Below are 17,703 nucleotides of genomic sequence, written 5' to 3' on the forward strand. Positions count from 1 at the left end.
GGGCACTGAATTCATTTCATAGTATCACACATAAAAGCAAGCTGAATTCCTCTCAGTGAAAACCAACCTCAAGCTACCTTGACAACAAGATAACAATAACCCTGTAATTTCAATTGTTCACTTTTTTTTATGTGTTCTGTATCTCAGTGAAGTCTCATCTTCCCAGCCCAGTGCCATAGGCTAATAATCTGTAACAAAACTCACCCTCAAAAAATGTCAGATATAATGAAAAACACAACTTCACAGATGAGAAAGTTGGCCCCAGCTAAATCCTAAGGGCCCTAGCTTCCAGATTCTGTAGGTCTTCTGTTTCATCCTCTAACCCTGAATTAGAAGGCTGTGTGAAACTGAACAATTCCTGCTTCTTTCTACTGAATCACTCATTACTCATCCAAGAATAACTGACTTCCAAAGACTGAAAATTCTGTTGCCAGCTGAGAAAAAAAAATGACCCCAGCAGTTGAACCCAAAACTTGACCACCCACCCTAATGATCTCCCAAGTGATATTTTTATTAATGAAAATATAGGTCTTCCATTGCCACTTACAGAATTTGAGTGGTTATCACTCAAAAATGATATAATATTTCCTCCTACTTAGGTAGGAATTGGAATTTAAATTTGTGATTAAGCATTGAATCTCTAACTCTGATGGCCTTTTATACACTACAAAAGTTGAAAAGTTTCATTTTGATTTGTGTTAAAACAATTATTTTCTGTCAGCAATCTGAAAAAAAAATCACCCCAAATCACTTTTTTTGCTCTTGGCTTTTTCCCTGTCTAATCTAAACACTGAAAATGCCAAGTTTTCTCACTAATTAAACATGTCTGTCTTAGACTGCACTTGTATCTTTCATCATAATGGTGCAGAGTTCCAGGGAGACATTATACATTCATGTTTTCAAATATAAGGTGTAAAAAAATACAAATACAAATTTAATGCAGCAATCTCTTAATGAGCAAAGCAATTATGACATGGGAGAAATGAAGGAATTAGCCTTCTAAAAAGTTCTCAGTATTTATGGGCCCAGGGCTTCAGAGTCTGGTTGAGACGTTTTTATGCACATCCTCTATAAAGAAGTAGAAGGAAATGCGAGTTATTAGTGGAAGTCAGGGAAAATGTGCCTAAAACGAGATGGTGGAACCACAAGGTCCATTAAATTTTTAACATACATGGTAAAATACACAATTTTAAGACTGGGACCGAAATCTTGTAGGAATAGATTTTTTTATGATATTTCAGTTCTACTGTCAAATTAAAAAAAAACCCAACAAATCAACAAACAAAAAAATATTACAACAACAACAACAAATCTTAAAATTCCAAAACTTTAGCAAAAGAAGTTTTTGTAAAGTCTAGGTTTAAAGATGGCTGAAGCTTCTTGGTGCTTGTGTAGTATCTCCTAGATTATAGCAGCTGACACATTCATAGCATAAATTGCCATTTTGCTGCTTTTTATCAGTTTCTTTGAGGTGTCTGTGTGGCCAGTGATTAGTATGATTAGTAAACTGAATTCAACAGAAATAACAGCACAGAGAAAATATGTATTGCTATCATTTTTCATAAAATGAGGAATATCCTATGAAAGGAAGAGAATGTATTTCAGATGGAAAGGAACTGTAATCACAGAATAAATTCAAAAGGTCATCAAATGTGCAATATGACCAAATGGGAAAATTAGATGGAGAAGAAACACAATTAATTTAAAAAATGTATCAAGCAAAAAGGATCATACTAAGTTAAGTCATGAAGAGTCATCCCTGCTCTTCCCTTAAAGGGACACTGGCTCTCCAGTGGCAGCTGGACACTCAGACAGGTCTGTTCTGTTAATTCCACTGCCCTGCTTTGCAGAGCAGTAAGGTCTGCGTTCCAACGCGCAGCACAAGGAAAGGCCGCCTGCGTGGCAGGACTGGCAGAACACAGTGGGTCACTGAACACACTCAGGGCAGACGTGAACCTTCGCAACAAAGTAAAAGCTGAGAGTGCACAGGGAGCTGTTCTGCAGCCACCTCCCAGGACATGGTTCCTGAACATCACCTAAGATCAGACACTTTCCTCTCCTCACCTGGAACGAGCTCTGCCATTAGCTCTGCCTGCTCCCTCTTGCACAGTCCCACATGGCCCTGCCACAGAGAGCTTCAGCTGGGGAACATATGTTCAGCTGATTCCACAGCACAACTGAAAATGCAGGCTTTGGAAAATCTCAAAAAACAAGCATTTGCTGGCCAAACATGCTGTGCAAATGTAAACTCAGCCTTTTGAGCAGAAACATGGCACATAACTTTCAGAAAACAGATTTGGGGAAGGTACCAGGCACACAAATGTTGGCATCAGGGGTGGCTGTAGTCTTTTCCAGGGCAGCATCTCAGCACTGAAATGATGCCCCAAAACTTAATGCAGCACTGAAGAACTGGCATACAACAAACTACTGGGTATCACTGCCTTTTAACCTTTTACCCTATTAGACTTTCCTGTAAGAGTCCTTAAGAGAAACTCATCCATATGGGAGCAGAACCACACCACTCAAAGCAGAGCTGCACCACTGACACCCTTTACCTTCCATTCCCTTTCTAGTTGGTGTTGCACAGTGAGTCCCAAGGAAACAGGGAATGGCAGTGGGTTGGGAAGATCAAGTGCTTGATGAAATTAAAATGTTGCAAACTTAGCAGGCAATATGTGGGTGGAAAGAAAGGTACAGAGTCGTGCAGTTGTGGGAAGAAAAAGAGGGAAAAGATGAAGTGAGATTTAGGGCAAGAAATGAGATTAAAGTGGTGTTTGGGCAGGGCTAACAAAGGAATTAAAGGAGAAATTACTCAAGCACTGTTGAAAGAGAAGTAACTATGTTGCAGCTAGGTTACCAATGTTAAGGAAAACCAAATCATTCTGAATATTTTAATCTTAAAATATTTTCCAAACCATCACTCATCTATTAGACAAATCACTCAAGCATTACTCCTGAAAATCTATTAATGGCTTCTGATTGTGATAATTAAACTACTATTTACCCTCTTTTTCTGGTATTGGTTTCTTCTTCAACACCTTCTTTATATATTCATACTCAATCTTTCCCACCACAATAAGTATCTCTGAGAGCAACAAGGGAGTCACTCAAATTCTCAGTGTTATAAATCCCAGTCATACAATTTGCCCTCCACTCATTTATGAGGCTTTCACGCCTTACCCTCTCTACTGACAGTTTTCTTTTAAATCCTTGCCAGCCTTTAACAAGCTGACATGCAACACTAAAGAAACTGTTGGGTAATTCCTACGCTCCTGCCAGCCGCCTTGCCTTTGCACTATGTCAGTCTCATCCAACTGGAAGGTCACTGTCCAGTTTTCTTCCCTGTACCCTCCTCAATGTTAAGTTCTTTTAGCATATCATCCACTTTTGAAATATGTATTTTTAACCCTTTCTGTGGGAGATGTTACTTCAGCTTTTCATGAATATGGTTTATTTCCCCTGCACAATCAATACTATTCAACAATGTTTTATTTTCTTCAAAATATTTTTACTCACATCAATCACATGCTTTGCTTCTCTCAGGATTTCTCTAGTTTCTGATTTAATAACCTTAGCTGGAGTGCAAAATCTCCCATCAATAAGATTCTTTCTCAGACATCTCTCCTGAGCTACTACTCTCTCTGGTGCCATCCTCTATTCTGACTTGCTCTCTTGATTTTGTATGACCACTTCCAAGTTTTTTTATTTAGCATTTTCTTTGGGCTCCATTTCTGTCCTCAGTAATCATAAACACTTTGTCTGAGAACCATTTTCTTTTGTGATCCACTTCTTCAGTGCTAACATTGTCAGCTATGCCCATGAGGGTTACATTCGTAACTTCTCACTTAACACTGATCTCTTGCCTCCTTCAGATTCAGCAGTTTGAAAATGACTATTGACATCAGCTGTATCAGTTCAAATAGCAATTCAGTGAAATTTCAGTGGAGCCAGGACTCTAACTTCTTAACTTTTAATTAAAATTTAGATACGTACATTCAGCTCTCCGAACCACAATTTTCTCCAGGATAAATTCTGCAGCTGTAGATGAAAACTCTCTGTCTTTTCACTAACACAGAGTCATCTAATTTCTTGAGTGGTAGTTTGATAATCTCTGAACAGCCTCTTCATGAAGAAGGAACAGTGTTTTTGAATTGACGTGCTACAGCTACAGCATATTTTATTGCTACAATAAACCTGTAGCTATTAAAGAAATTAAACAACGAGTATGATGAGCTTTTAGCAAGTGCATGTGGGGTTAGTTATTTTATGATATCTGACTCAGCTACTTCTGACGAACTGACCAGAGAGAATACCCACATTGCTGGGAGAGCACTTTTAGTAGACTCAGAAGAGAAAACAGGCACAAACTGAACTTTCCTTTCCTATTCCCAGTGTCACTAACCTAGTTTAAAGTGATGTGACATCACTAGAGAAATGACAAGTCCTACCTGAACAGAAATTTTCCCCTGTTTATTACATCTCAGTGAGAAGTAATCCTGCAGGCACATATGCCTAGGTGCTTCTGTATTTATGTGAGACATACAAAAAGCAGTAGGAATGTGGAAAAACTGCCTCAATGTGTACTGCACAACCATGATTACAGCCAGTAAGATCCTGTGTCCTTTTTTGAAGGATAAAGAGTAAAGCCATCCAAAAAACCAAAGTGAAGGTAGATGGCTGGTGAAACATCAAACTTATTGTCAATTTTCAATTATCACCCATGACTTATATCCATTTATACTGAATCAGGACAGTTTTTTAAGAAAGTAAGAACAAATTAAACAGCACATAAGGAAATGTTACCCAAGACCTGGGACACCAAAAGAAGAGAGGCAAAAAAATCAGAAAAATATATTACCAGAAATTTAGGAAACACTCCTATCCTAAAATTTCTTTTAATAGAATTCTTTATGATCATATTTGATTCTAACTGACACTGATGTTTTAATTGACCTTCTGCATATTTGTCTTTCGCCTCCCTACTTATTTATGATGACTGGGCATGTAAGGACTATAAATGATGAGTCAAATTTTCCCATAATTACTCCTGAATTTTTTACTATCCACAATATACAAAAGCCAAGGTCACAGAAGTTGCCACTTATTGGTGATCATAATAGGCCTACCTTTTTCATATCCTAAAATCTGAATCTAAACATGGAAAAATGCCAAGTATTCGGAGAATTGAGAGGCCTTAAATGAATTTCTGGATGCCAGGCATTGCTTTGGGATGGAAAAAAAATTGAACAAAATCTGCCTCTAAGGCACTACGAACATCCTACAAGAACTGTTTCCTTATTTAAACCTTCCATGTTTATTAGGATGCCTGCTCCCATGCTTTGAACTTTAGTGTGCTGATGACCTTCTTACAGAAGCAGCCATAAATTTCTGCTCAATTTCTGCTTGCACAGATAAAGGAAGAACTTTCTGCACTCAGAATTTGCTTTGAAGATAGTAGGGTAATTCAGAAAGAAATTTCATATTCCAATGATAGCTTGAACATGGGAAAAAGTCACTAGAGCAATAAAAGAAAGAAGGGTATAACAGTTGAATACATAAAATGTCAAACATTACAAAAAGGTTACATCCACCCATTAGAGTTTAGAAACTACTGCCATAAAAATCAGCAAATTTCTATTTACACAGGCTAAAAGGGCAAATTTAATGGACTGAATTATGCCCATTAATTTGTTTCATTAGTTTCATTTTATAGCTTTGTGAAGATTTTAATAGAAGATTTAAGATGTGGCATGAGCTTAAAATATTTGGTATTTAGCAACTGTGCATGACAGTAGATTCATTTCACAAGGCTTAAAAGACTATAACAAAGTTGGCCTGCAGTTGGATACATACATACAGAATTTTTATAATTCTCAAACAAAGCAGATTTTTCAAAAACTCACTATCACACTAACAGCTAGAAAGCATTTAGTATGCGTTAGTGAATATTGTAATTTTTTAAAAATCCTTTTCATCAAGTAGTGAGGGCAAAGCAACTATTTTTCATCTTTGAGGTGAAAGGAAATGACATTAGAGTCAGGTGTGGAAAATTAGATGTAAAATACTCCATTAACAAATTGGCAGGATTGACTTATCCTTCAAATATATTTTATTATATTATAAATATATTTGAAGTTCCATGCCCATTACATGGCATGCTTTACTGTGAGTTCTGACATTGTGAAGACAAAGTTCCTTCTTAAAACATGACCATCATAGGGTTTATCCTTTTCTAACCTTTCACTTCGATGCACCTCTTTCAACTGACGAGTAAGAAAGAGCAGTATCCAAATGCAAACCTCACTGTCCCAAAAACCACTGAGATTGTCTCACTAAGGAGCTTTTTCCTGTCCCATTGACAGGGAAGGAAGGCTCAGATCCTGTTTCACATGTTCATTTTCCATCATGAACAAACTGGAGGGACATTAAGGCAGATTTATTTAGATGTGTTCCTTTTGGGGTTTTGTACAGTTTTCTTTACATAAATATTCCCACATGACTCTAAATTCCAGGGAACATATTGCAGAGTTTTGAATACTAAAAACCCATGTAAAGATTTGATTAAGATTAAGCTCTATTATTTTGAACTAAAACCTTTTTTACACTGAAGTTTATACAGTATTAAGGCACTGTAAAGCTCCAACTAAAGTGCAAGAATCTGATATATGTGCCCCATTTATAGTACATGCAGATCATTTGTCAGCTACACTAGCAAATCTAATTAGATGTTCTGTTTTGTATTTATGTAAAGAAATACATTTTTGTGGTGCTTTTTTTCCTCAAGGAAGTGTAAGAATAATACTGTTTGTGTTACCTAGATTAAAAAGAGTTAAGTACCTAATCATAAGTACCTATGATAATTTGAATAAAAAATGCCTGAAGATTTATTATTCAAAAGCAATGGAAATAAGTTGTTGGATTATCAAGAAGTTACCTTAAAAAAAATTACAAACAATTAAACTATCAGGGGAAAGGATACAAATTATTGCACGGGGATTTAGAGGCATAGACATGTAATGCACTGTAAATTAAAGTCATTTATAAGGTACTACTGGAAACCATATATAAAACCAACTGCTTAGTCAGCAAAGGTGAGTTAAATTATTTGCCACTGCAAGAAGAAATCCATGGGATAGCCCACTGCATGCTTATCAAATGTTGGCTGCCTTCAAAAAAGTCAAAGCTATTGGCATGCCCTGAGGACAGCCACCAAGTTCGTTGTCACTGCAACACTCCCAGCCACTTTCTCTGCAAAGATAAAAGAGGACACAGCCCAAAGTCTCACTGTGTGGATACACAAAGTTCCCTTAATACACCCTCTCTGCTCCCCCTCACTGTTAAAAGGTCAATTAAATATGGTAACAATGGTAAGGAAGGTGTTTTAGAGAGAGCAATAATCTCAGAGATCTGAGATAAAAACAGGGAGTTAGTGAGGGAAAAGGAGTGATCCTCCTTCCACAGGAAAGATTTCACATTAGAATATCTGGTATGTGTTCAGGGGATAGCTAGTTAGTCATTAAAAGAGTCCTGGTTTTGTCTTACTCTTGTGTTATCATTACTTAATGCAAGTGTGTATAGTAGTATGTATCCTGTACTATTGCCCTACAATGTTATGAATTTATATTCATTAACAATTCCATTTTATAACAGTGTATCACTTAAGTAAAGATACTATCTGGTGCCATATAAAGAGTCATAATGGAAAGTACAGCAAAAATCCTTAAATACCAATATTATTTAATTTTTATTGATTAGGATATAATAAAAATGATACTATGTTCTTACAATACAGCAGAGAGAAAGAGTAAAATATAAAGAACCCATTCTCATGGGTTCAAGATTTGCCACAAAGAGAATCATTCTCAGATTTTATCTTGTTATGGTTGCTTCAAGTTCTAAAAAGATTCTGAAAAGCTGCAGAACTATTGAGAATGTAAAATGTATTATAACTGGATCTTTTTTTTCCTGAAAACTTTATACAACATAATCACACTTTTGAAGACATGAACATATGCTTTTAATTGCCTTTCTGAATTGCAAGGATAAGGCAGGTATATTAAACAGCAAGTGACAGAATGGCTACCATGGTTCAGGTCTGCAGACTTTTTGTATAGATTGGTAAATAGTTAAATATCTGTATATGCTCCAACAAGTAGGCAGAGCAGGAACAAATCAGCCACATGAATGTAGGCTTCTTTCTCCTAATTTTAACATGCTTCTATAACCATCTTTTCCTTTCTTTAGTGCAGTTATCTTTCTCCCCTCTTTTGAAGAGAAAAGTGAGGGTCACTTTTGCCTCTAAAGAGAAAAATGATAAAGTGAAGATTATGAGCTATCTGTAAACCTAGATTTCAATTGGATGTGAGAAGTTCTTGGTATTTCACACATTTTGATTCATTAGTAGAGGAATGTTATTTCAGACAGTCATTATGTTTTACAGATTTTTTTATTTGCCCCCCATAAGTATTATACCAAAGCAATAGATGAAAGTCTTTAGAATTAAATCAAAACAATTCTGCTTATGGGTACAAGGGCATTAAAATACACATCTTCAGAAGAAGATATAATCTATGAATTTTATGGTCAACCAAGGCAACTTGTCAAGCAAAGTGAAATTACTCAGTTATTTGAATAAATAACTCCTATAAAGCAGACCTTCGACATTTGACTGTAAAATACTATTAGAGAATTTCTTGTCTTGCCTTTGAGCTGTGCTGACACACAGGTGATAAACTGGAAATAATATTTACCTCCATGCAGGTTATAAATTCTTTGGAACTCAAGGCGTTTATTAATTTAGATGGTGATATTTGACTTCAGTTGCCTCATTTCAGATACATGAAAGTTGCTTGGAATCACTCAAAGCAGGATATTGCACTTAAGTGATTTAAAAGAATTCCACAAGCAAATTAAGTGTAAAGAGAAGTATCCCATTTTCAGAACAGTCTATCCACAAATTATTCTTTTTGAACAAATATTTATAGTCCTATGGGATATATAGATTCTCACATTTGATAACACTTTCTGAAGATGAATTAATAATACTCATCCTAAGTATTAGGTCTTTAAAATGCTACAGTTACACAAAATGATTCATGCAATTGCAATTTGCCAGGGTCTTTTTTTTAATGTCTGTATCATAGAAAACAAATTTTTTTTGCTGAATGGTGATTTCCTTTACCTTAGACAATATTTACATTACACTTGTTTTGTTTTGTTTGAATATCTGTGTTCCCTATAGATGTGGAATTATTTTTGCAATGCCCTGCCTCTACAACGAAGATTGATTTGTGGAGAATGGCTTGGCAAGTGAAAGGAGGGGAAGACACTTTTTAAACCTGTCATGGGCATTTCTACATCTTCTGTGGTATTTGAATTGTGTGTCCTTTCTGACAAAAAAGGCTATTGCCTGCTGTGAAATAGATCAATGGGTGATATTGTGCAGTGATTGCTATTTGTTTAAGAGAAATCTCACTGACTGACCCACTTCCTGTAATGCATAAAAAATAAAAATGAGAGAAGTAATATTTTTGTTCTTGTTTCACTTTCATTCATCTTATTTGATCAGCACTGAACAAAACTGACATCTCATCAAACCCAAAAGTGTATTTCTGCACCAGGTTCATCAGAGGGTGGCATTTAAAACACAGACATTGCAGGAACAAATGTATTTGCTGGCTCTGTCCATCGATGGAAACCTGACCTTTATCCTGTAAATTTATTGACACCGTGCTGCTTTGTATCATATTTTATTACTATGTGGAAAGCCTGGAAGGTGCTCCCTGTAAAACTGCTCTTGATTTTGATCTGGAAATTTTTGCATCTGTAGTAGATTCATCTAAAGATTGAGAAAACTTTAATATGCCTTAATCTTATATAAACCAGGATGACTTAACTATGCTTTTTAAAATGCCTCCATATTTGTCTGTGTTTCAGTGACACCAGTTCTTAAGGACACAAGGCAAGGAGAACACCATCACTGATTAGTATTTTCTTATAGTCTTTTCACCTCCCCACAAAGCCAATACATTAGTAATCATGTTCCAGGAAAGAAGAATCTATTACATATAGTTTTGTAATTAGGATTTAGAAGATAAAAGTCAAAAAAGTTCCCTGTACAAAACACGAACTAGGCTCCAACAACTACATTCCTAAAGTAAGAACGGATTTGCCTTGTTGTTATACCATATGCTGCCACTCCGTTCCTACAATCACCTAGGAGACACATAAGCCCTTTAATAAACAGGGTATTCAAAAATTCTTTGGATTGATACATAACCATTTTAACTATAGATAACAGTCCTGTGACTAAATATTTTGTTCTGTGTGGGGAAATTTCATTGAGAATAAACAAAAATTAACAAAGCGAACTCAAATCATGCTGAAAAAACACATCTTTCCAACTAATTGGCAAAATAATGGTTTGCTTTTCTTCAGTATGTTCTTTTCTTAAATTCCTTGGAAGCTTTCCAACAAGCCAGAACACTGAAGCACCATGCTGGTGAGCCCTATGTGAATCACATCTGTGTCATTGTTTTCAGCCTTCTAGGCTTGAACATACTGAAAGAGTCAATGCTTGGCAGTAAAGCAAATAGGCTATTTTCCTTAAAGAAAGAAAAATCTATTATTCTTGTGCTAAAGTCTGAAATCCTAATATTTACCTTTGTCTAAATAATGTGTAATTGAGCACTAACATAAACCAACCCCAGATTTCCCTCAAAACCATTGTTTCCTTTCTTAAAATAGAAGGGGAAAGCAAATGAAAATCATGTTTTCATTTCTGCATTAACTGGGGATAAAAGATTAGAGCTCAGTCATTGAAGCCAAAAGAAAACATTCGAAGAGTGGCAGAAAATGGGGATTTCCACTTGTCTGCTAAGTGTCTGAATCTGCACAGACATCTGTATCTACGTAGTTGCCAGAAATCACTTTATAGGGAATGGAAAGAAATGGGCATTTCTAGAGGGCAATTTCTCAGGCATACAGTAACATCTTTATTTGGGATAGGGTAAATCAATTCATCCCAAGTACTTAGCGAGCTTCAGGTGAAGCCAAAGGTCACACACTAATTTTAGTGGAGGTCTGAATTTGCATTTTTTCCCTCTGACTGAATTTTGCAGATCTAAAACAGAGCTTTTTCAAGTAGCAATTTAAAAAACACCACAAAGTCAGAAGAAGGAAGGTACAGATTTTTTATGCACGCAAAATAGTCAGTTTCTCATTCATTAGATTTCTCTAAAAAATATAAGCATAAATTTCAGTCTATATAATTAAGATATCCTGTATTTAGTCATAGAATGTCATAGATATTCATAGAATATCCTGAGTTGGAAGGAACCCACAAGGATCTTTGAAGTTCAGCTCTTGGTCCCTCATGGGACATCCCCAAGAATCCCACCATCTGCCTGTGCTTCTTGAGCTCTTGTCAGGCTGGTGCTGAGGGTTCACCTCCCTGGGGAGCCTGTTCCAGTGCCCAACCACCCTCTTGGAGAAGAGCCTTTCCCTAGCATCCAGCCTAAACCTCCCCTGACACAGTTTCACGCCATTGCCTTGGGTTCTGCCCCTGGTCACACAGAGCAAAGGTCAGTGCGAGCCTGCAGCAATCTGTTTACCCATTACTTTTCCTATTTCACATTGCTCCCCCCGCACTTTCCCCTGCCCCTAGCCCTGGCCACTCCCTCGAGTTCTCCCTATTGGTTCCTGTACCCCAACTCCGCCCATGTACCGCCCCTGCGATCTGACAAAACCCCCCACGCCCGGACCGCGAGGTCTCTCTGCCTCTGGGGGTCACGGCAACGAGATGTGATTAAAGTCTTCTTAAACCCTCATGGGAGACCCTTCTCTGCCTCCTTTGCCAACACCAGGATAGCTAGCCAGAGCAAAACCGCGGGGCCGTCCGAAATGGCCTACGGGAGGGCGGAGTGGTCGCACTGCCCTAAGCAGCCGCGCTGAGCTCTCAGGAAAGCTGCACCCTGCCAAACTAAATCTAGCGATTACAACACCTGCCCCTCCTCCCCCGCTCACGGGGAAGTTGTAACTGCAGTGAGGTCTCCTCCCCTCAGTCTCCTCCAGGCTGAACAGACCAAGTGCCCTTAGCTGCTCCTCACACGGCTTTCCCTCAAGGCCCTTCACCATCCTAGTGGTCTCCAATAGTTTAATGTCTTTCTTATACTGTGGCATCCAAAACTGCCCCCAGCCTTCAAGGTGAGGCTGCCCCTGTGCAGAGCAGAGCAGGACAATCCCCTCCCTGGCCCGTCTGGCGGTGCTGGGCCTGATGCCCCCCATCCACTGGAACCCTTTGTGCCAGATGCTCACACAATGTGTTTATTCAGCTGAATGCTGGACATTTGGTCCAGAAGAGTACTGTGAGAGACAGTACTGAAAGCTTTACTGAAATCCAAAAAGATTACATCAACCGGCTTCCCTTCATTAATACTGTCAGTGCTTTTCCCTTTGCAGATATTATGGGAAACAGGAGAGGAAAAAGAACTAAGATCAATTAATAACATTTAATATTTAACTGGTTTTATGGAAAGAAAACACAAACAGCTCCAGTAGTTCCTGTAGAGCCCCATCTAGCTGGAATGAGATAGAAGTGTGTCCAGTTTTAAGAAACAATATCTATTGATTAGACATAGCTACTTTTGAAATGTTCTTGGAATTTCTGTGTTTTTTCAAGAGATATTTTTGAGATATTTTTGTTTTTTCAAGAGATATTTTACCATAAAAAATGAATTTTATTTTGCTGTAAATGCTGCTTTTGAAAATTCAAAAATAATTTTCTTTCTCAAAAACAAACTTCCTAAAATGCTGATCCAGATGAACCATTTTTTGGCCTAGTCTGTCATAACAATGGCAAATGAAGTGTTTAAAACTAAGACTCCCATAATACTTCATTAAAATTGAAAGACAGTACCTTACTCCTGGATGCTGTTCTCTGTACCTAATTAGAATGTCATGTCTATGAAGCAGCAACTGAACTGATGAACAAAATTCAGTGTAAAGATAAACCAGATTACTTGACTACTCATCTCCAGACTCATTCGAATCTGCCTTTTGACCTCTTATAGAGAAGAAAAGAAGTGCTAGAAGTGTAGTCCATAAAACCTGATAAACAAGAAGAGATAGATGATGATAAGATGAGAAGAAGGATGCTGACCATCTTTGCTGATCAATGAAACAGGAAAACAAGATATATTTTATAATTCAGAAACCCCATTAGAAAATAGCTACAGCAGTTGTGTTCACGTATAAGGAATATGACCTGCAAAAACAGATGCTTCTTCCATCATCTATAGTCTGTATCTAAAAATGAGTCTTTAAACCCTCCTCTTTAGTTTACTGCCTGATTACCATTACAGGTTTAATATTTGTCACAATTACATTCTACAAGTAAGTTCAAGACCATTTTCATGTGAAGCGCTTATAGACGTTCAGCCAATTAGACATGCACATGACCATGAGCTCTTCACATAAAACTTATTAAACAGCGAAGATAGTTCAAGTGATAATGATATGCCTGTTGGGACTTGCTGGGGATCCCTGAAATGGATGTTTTAATTATGTTATGAATATACTGTCTAGAGATCACTGTCCTTGTATCTACTGGATGAAGCCCAGCAAGCCTACACAAGCAGTTCATGTTAGTTTGTCTAAAGATCTAGCAAAACATGAGCAACTTTCATCCAATATAATGTTCAAATTATTTGCCTGCACCAATCTTTCCTACAGTTAAATACGCAGCTTCTAGAACTTATTTGTTAGTAGAAATGCACTTGCTTAGGCAAAACTCTCATCCTGACAAATGTGCAGTATTTCAGGTTTTGAATAAAGTGAAAAAGCCATGTAGCACGTGTTTTGCCTGCTCAGATCTCTGTGGCTTCTTGCAACTACAGAGAAGTTTTTAAAGCTTTGTGGCACTGCCCAGGGAGGTAACTGGCAAACAGCAAAGAGTGGTTGGGGCGCAAGCAGCTTGAGAACACTAAAAAAAAAAAAATGAGGGAATGTGCTTAGGCACAGGTGAAGACCTTTACAAACTTCCTTATCTTCATAAAACTTTAGCTCTGGCTTGCCGTAGTGACTATGAAAATCATTAACAGTCACCACTAATTTTATCGAGACAAAAAACAATCAATGTGGAAAGAGAAGTCTTTTGCAGACAACCTTGGACAGACACTGGTTTTTACTGCCAGGATAACATTGTTTTTTGCAACAGCCATATATATGTTACTGAGGATAAAGCTGGATTTAGCAATGATAACATTTGATATGGACTTTAATCAGTCAGCCTTACCTCTAGTATTCAAGACAGATGTATTTAATTGTCTGCTCTACTGCTTTTTTTAACGTATCGTATTTGAGGTATACTCTGCAAACAGCCTGACAATGATCCCTTGGTTTGGGATCAAGAGTCAAACATTTGCAGATGCTATTTTATGTCCTGGTTCAATTAGCAGGGAAAGGTTGCAAGAAGCAGTTTTATCCTGGTCCTGATAGATCGCCTGACTAAGCACACTTTTTGTACTGGCTGCAGATGTTTACCTGACTCACAGATTCATGAAATCTGACAGAGATGACTTTGAGGTCTCCATGTATACACCTGATGTATGCAAATATAATTAATATATTAAATATAAACCATGCTGGGGGCAGTAATTACTAAATTGCTTCATGTTTGCAGATATAATGCCAATAATATCTATACAACTCCCTCGGACTGTATTTTCTAAATACTCTGTGAAATTACTCTCTAAAAGTAGGCAACGTTTCTGATTATGATTAATAATAATATAATAAATAATATCAAAAGGGAGATTAGTTCTTTCTTACTGAAGGACAGAATCACAAAATGGGTGAGGTTGGAAGATATCACTGGAGGTCCTCTGGTCCAACCTCCCTGCTTGGGCAGGGTCCTGTAGAGCACCTTACTCAGGACTGTGTCTAGTTGGCTTCTGAATATCTCCAGGGAAGAAGACTCCAAACCTCCCTGGGAAACCTGCAAAGGTCATTTTCCAAATCTCTTGATTCACACATGACAATTTACTGTGTCAGGGAGGTGGAACCCCTGGACATGTGTGGGATGCAGAAGCTGTTTGCCTTCAGTTGCAGAACTTGTCCTCAAACAGGAGATGGTTTCAAGGACAATTCGCCATTGAGCATAAACACACAAGCAGACAACAGCATCAGCAAGTGTCAAAGATAAAAGCAACCTTCTTACCTCAAGAATGCTGGCAATCCAGTATGGTTTTGGTCACTTATCTTGACTAAACCAGGCTTCTTTCATGGAAAACTGAAGTTCCAAGACAAACAGCAACATTGATAACTAGAAGGTAGAACTGGAGAAAAAGAAAAATCATTGATGGCAGGAAATAATTATACCCTCAACAAAGCAGTGTGTGTGTGCTGTAAATAACTGCAGCACTTCTCACAGAAAAACATTTCAGTATCTGCTGCTTGGAAATGAGGTGGACCTGGTCCCCTGGAGACACGGGATCAAGCAAAAATAACCATGCAGTTAAGAGGGTATTTAACCTACAAAGCAGGCCAACTTTTACATTTTGAAAATCCCCAGCCTGATCCAACCATTGTAACACAAGTTAATTGAAAAGATCAAATAGAAACAAATCCAGTTTAAAGGAAGAATTAAGGAGGAAAATGATGCACACTTTAATACTGCATATTATTCAAAAACATGGCAGTGCAGTGTAAGAAAAAAATATCCAGCAGTTTAAAAATGCTTTATCTCTGCATCTTGTACTGTTAGAGCAGTTTTTTCTCTTCTTAACTATTTCTAAGCTAAGGGATCAATGATAGGTATCCTTAAGTGTCTGAAGTACAAACATTCCAAGGAAGAGAAAAAAACCTATTTGATGGGGCTCATGGGGTAGGAATAATAGGATGCAACAGAGCAAAGGCTGAATTTGGAAAGGAAATACTGATAATTAGATATACCTGACCATGTAATAATCTTCTAAGTGTCCTTGTGAAACACTGTCATTTAGGGTATTTTAAAATGGATTAAACACTTGGAAATTTGCTGTGAAGAACTCTTCTGTATTGACACGGGAACAGACAAAGTAACGATGTAAGTAAACTTTGTTTATGTAGTACTTTTTTAATTCTATGATTTCTAGATTTTATTTGCTGGGGAATTATGGTTTTCTGCTTTTTTGTTGTTGTTGCATTGTTTTCCTCTCACTTCCATCCTTTCTTCAATTTCATTCTGACATGTTTCACTTCATATGGAGACACTAGACTTTTATAGCTTTCAGGAGGTTAAAAGTTATATGTATACAAACTCAAGGTTAGCCTGTTTGGAAATTCATTCAGCAGCTGAGCAGAATGAGTTATTTATCTGCAATACTTATTTTTCTTTTCACTAAATAGCCCATTCACTTTAGCTAATTGGTATTGTCCTGCTAGGCCATATGGTTTTAAACTGAGGGAGGCTGTCACAGGGAAAGGAATCTGCAAACAAAATTTATTAAAAAAGAGAGACATATTTCAAAGAAGAAAGAAGAAGAAAGCTACTCATCTGGAAATATGTGCTTTTGTCTCCAAATATTTCCTCTTCTCTCCATGTCCTGCCCCAGAGACTCCTAAATACCCTTACTAACATTGTACTAAAATGCTCTAGAGAACAAAAATCATTGCTACCAGCACTGCTTGTAAACCACTGCTAATATCTCAACATATAAAAAGTCTATCACTATTTTGCACAAATGCCTCTTATGCCATGATTGCAACCAATATTACTGGTAAACTATTTCATAGACAGAGGGAAAATTAACATCAGTATTAGACATTCTGATAGTGATAACAAGATCAGCTGTATTTTAAAGAAAAGGTATTCGAGAGGAAAACATGAGGAAGCACAAAGAACACATTCTTATGATGTGAAATTTCTTTTCTTACTTAGCCAAAGGACAAAGAAATTTTCCACATTTTAACCAGACCTAAGTTTTCACTTTGGGATACAGATCCTTGTTTTTATTTATGTAAGTTACATACTTGGATAAATCCAAACTGTACCCTACCATTCTGTAAGTTCAATTTACAGTCACACTTTCTAAAAATAGACACAAATTATGCAAATATATGCATATGCAAATTTTTTTCAAAGAGAAAAAGGAAAACCTAATTAAAAAGCAAAGTTGTGCATGACCGAATTTTAAAATAAAGGTTTACATGCAGGTGCACTCACACCATAAACCTAAATTGTTGGCTTTAATCTGAACAGTCGCATGTGCAAAGTGCATATTTCTATTTGGAAATGGCCGAGTACAAATTTAAAAGTAGTATTTAGGCGCAGTTGTAAAAGCTCTGTGTCTTTTTTAATTGCCTAATTCAGGGTCTCATGCCCAAATAGTTCTGGAAGGGACAACAGATTCTCAGATAAGGAGAGCTGCATAAATTCACCAGGGGGTGGGCTAAATCTAAAAAGAAATTGAAGGTATGTCTACTATTTAGTTTGAAAGGAAAAAAAAACCTGTAGATGAACATGTTTATTGAAATTAAATGGTAAAATATGGCAAGCTAGAATTATTGTGAATGTTTTTGAGTCTAATTTGAGTGATTCTTACCTAAGCAAGCGCAAATCATGCAGCATAAAACAAAACCTGGAATCTTTTTCTTTCAAGAAATATTTGCTTTTTTGGTATGAAAGATTGAAACATTGCAGATTGAATATAAAAGGTAGAGTAA

This window comes from Corvus cornix, chromosome 11 (genome assembly GCF_000738735.6).
Source record: "Corvus cornix cornix isolate S_Up_H32 chromosome 11, ASM73873v5, whole genome shotgun sequence".
Lineage (NCBI taxonomy): Eukaryota > Metazoa > Chordata > Aves > Passeriformes > Corvidae > Corvus > Corvus cornix.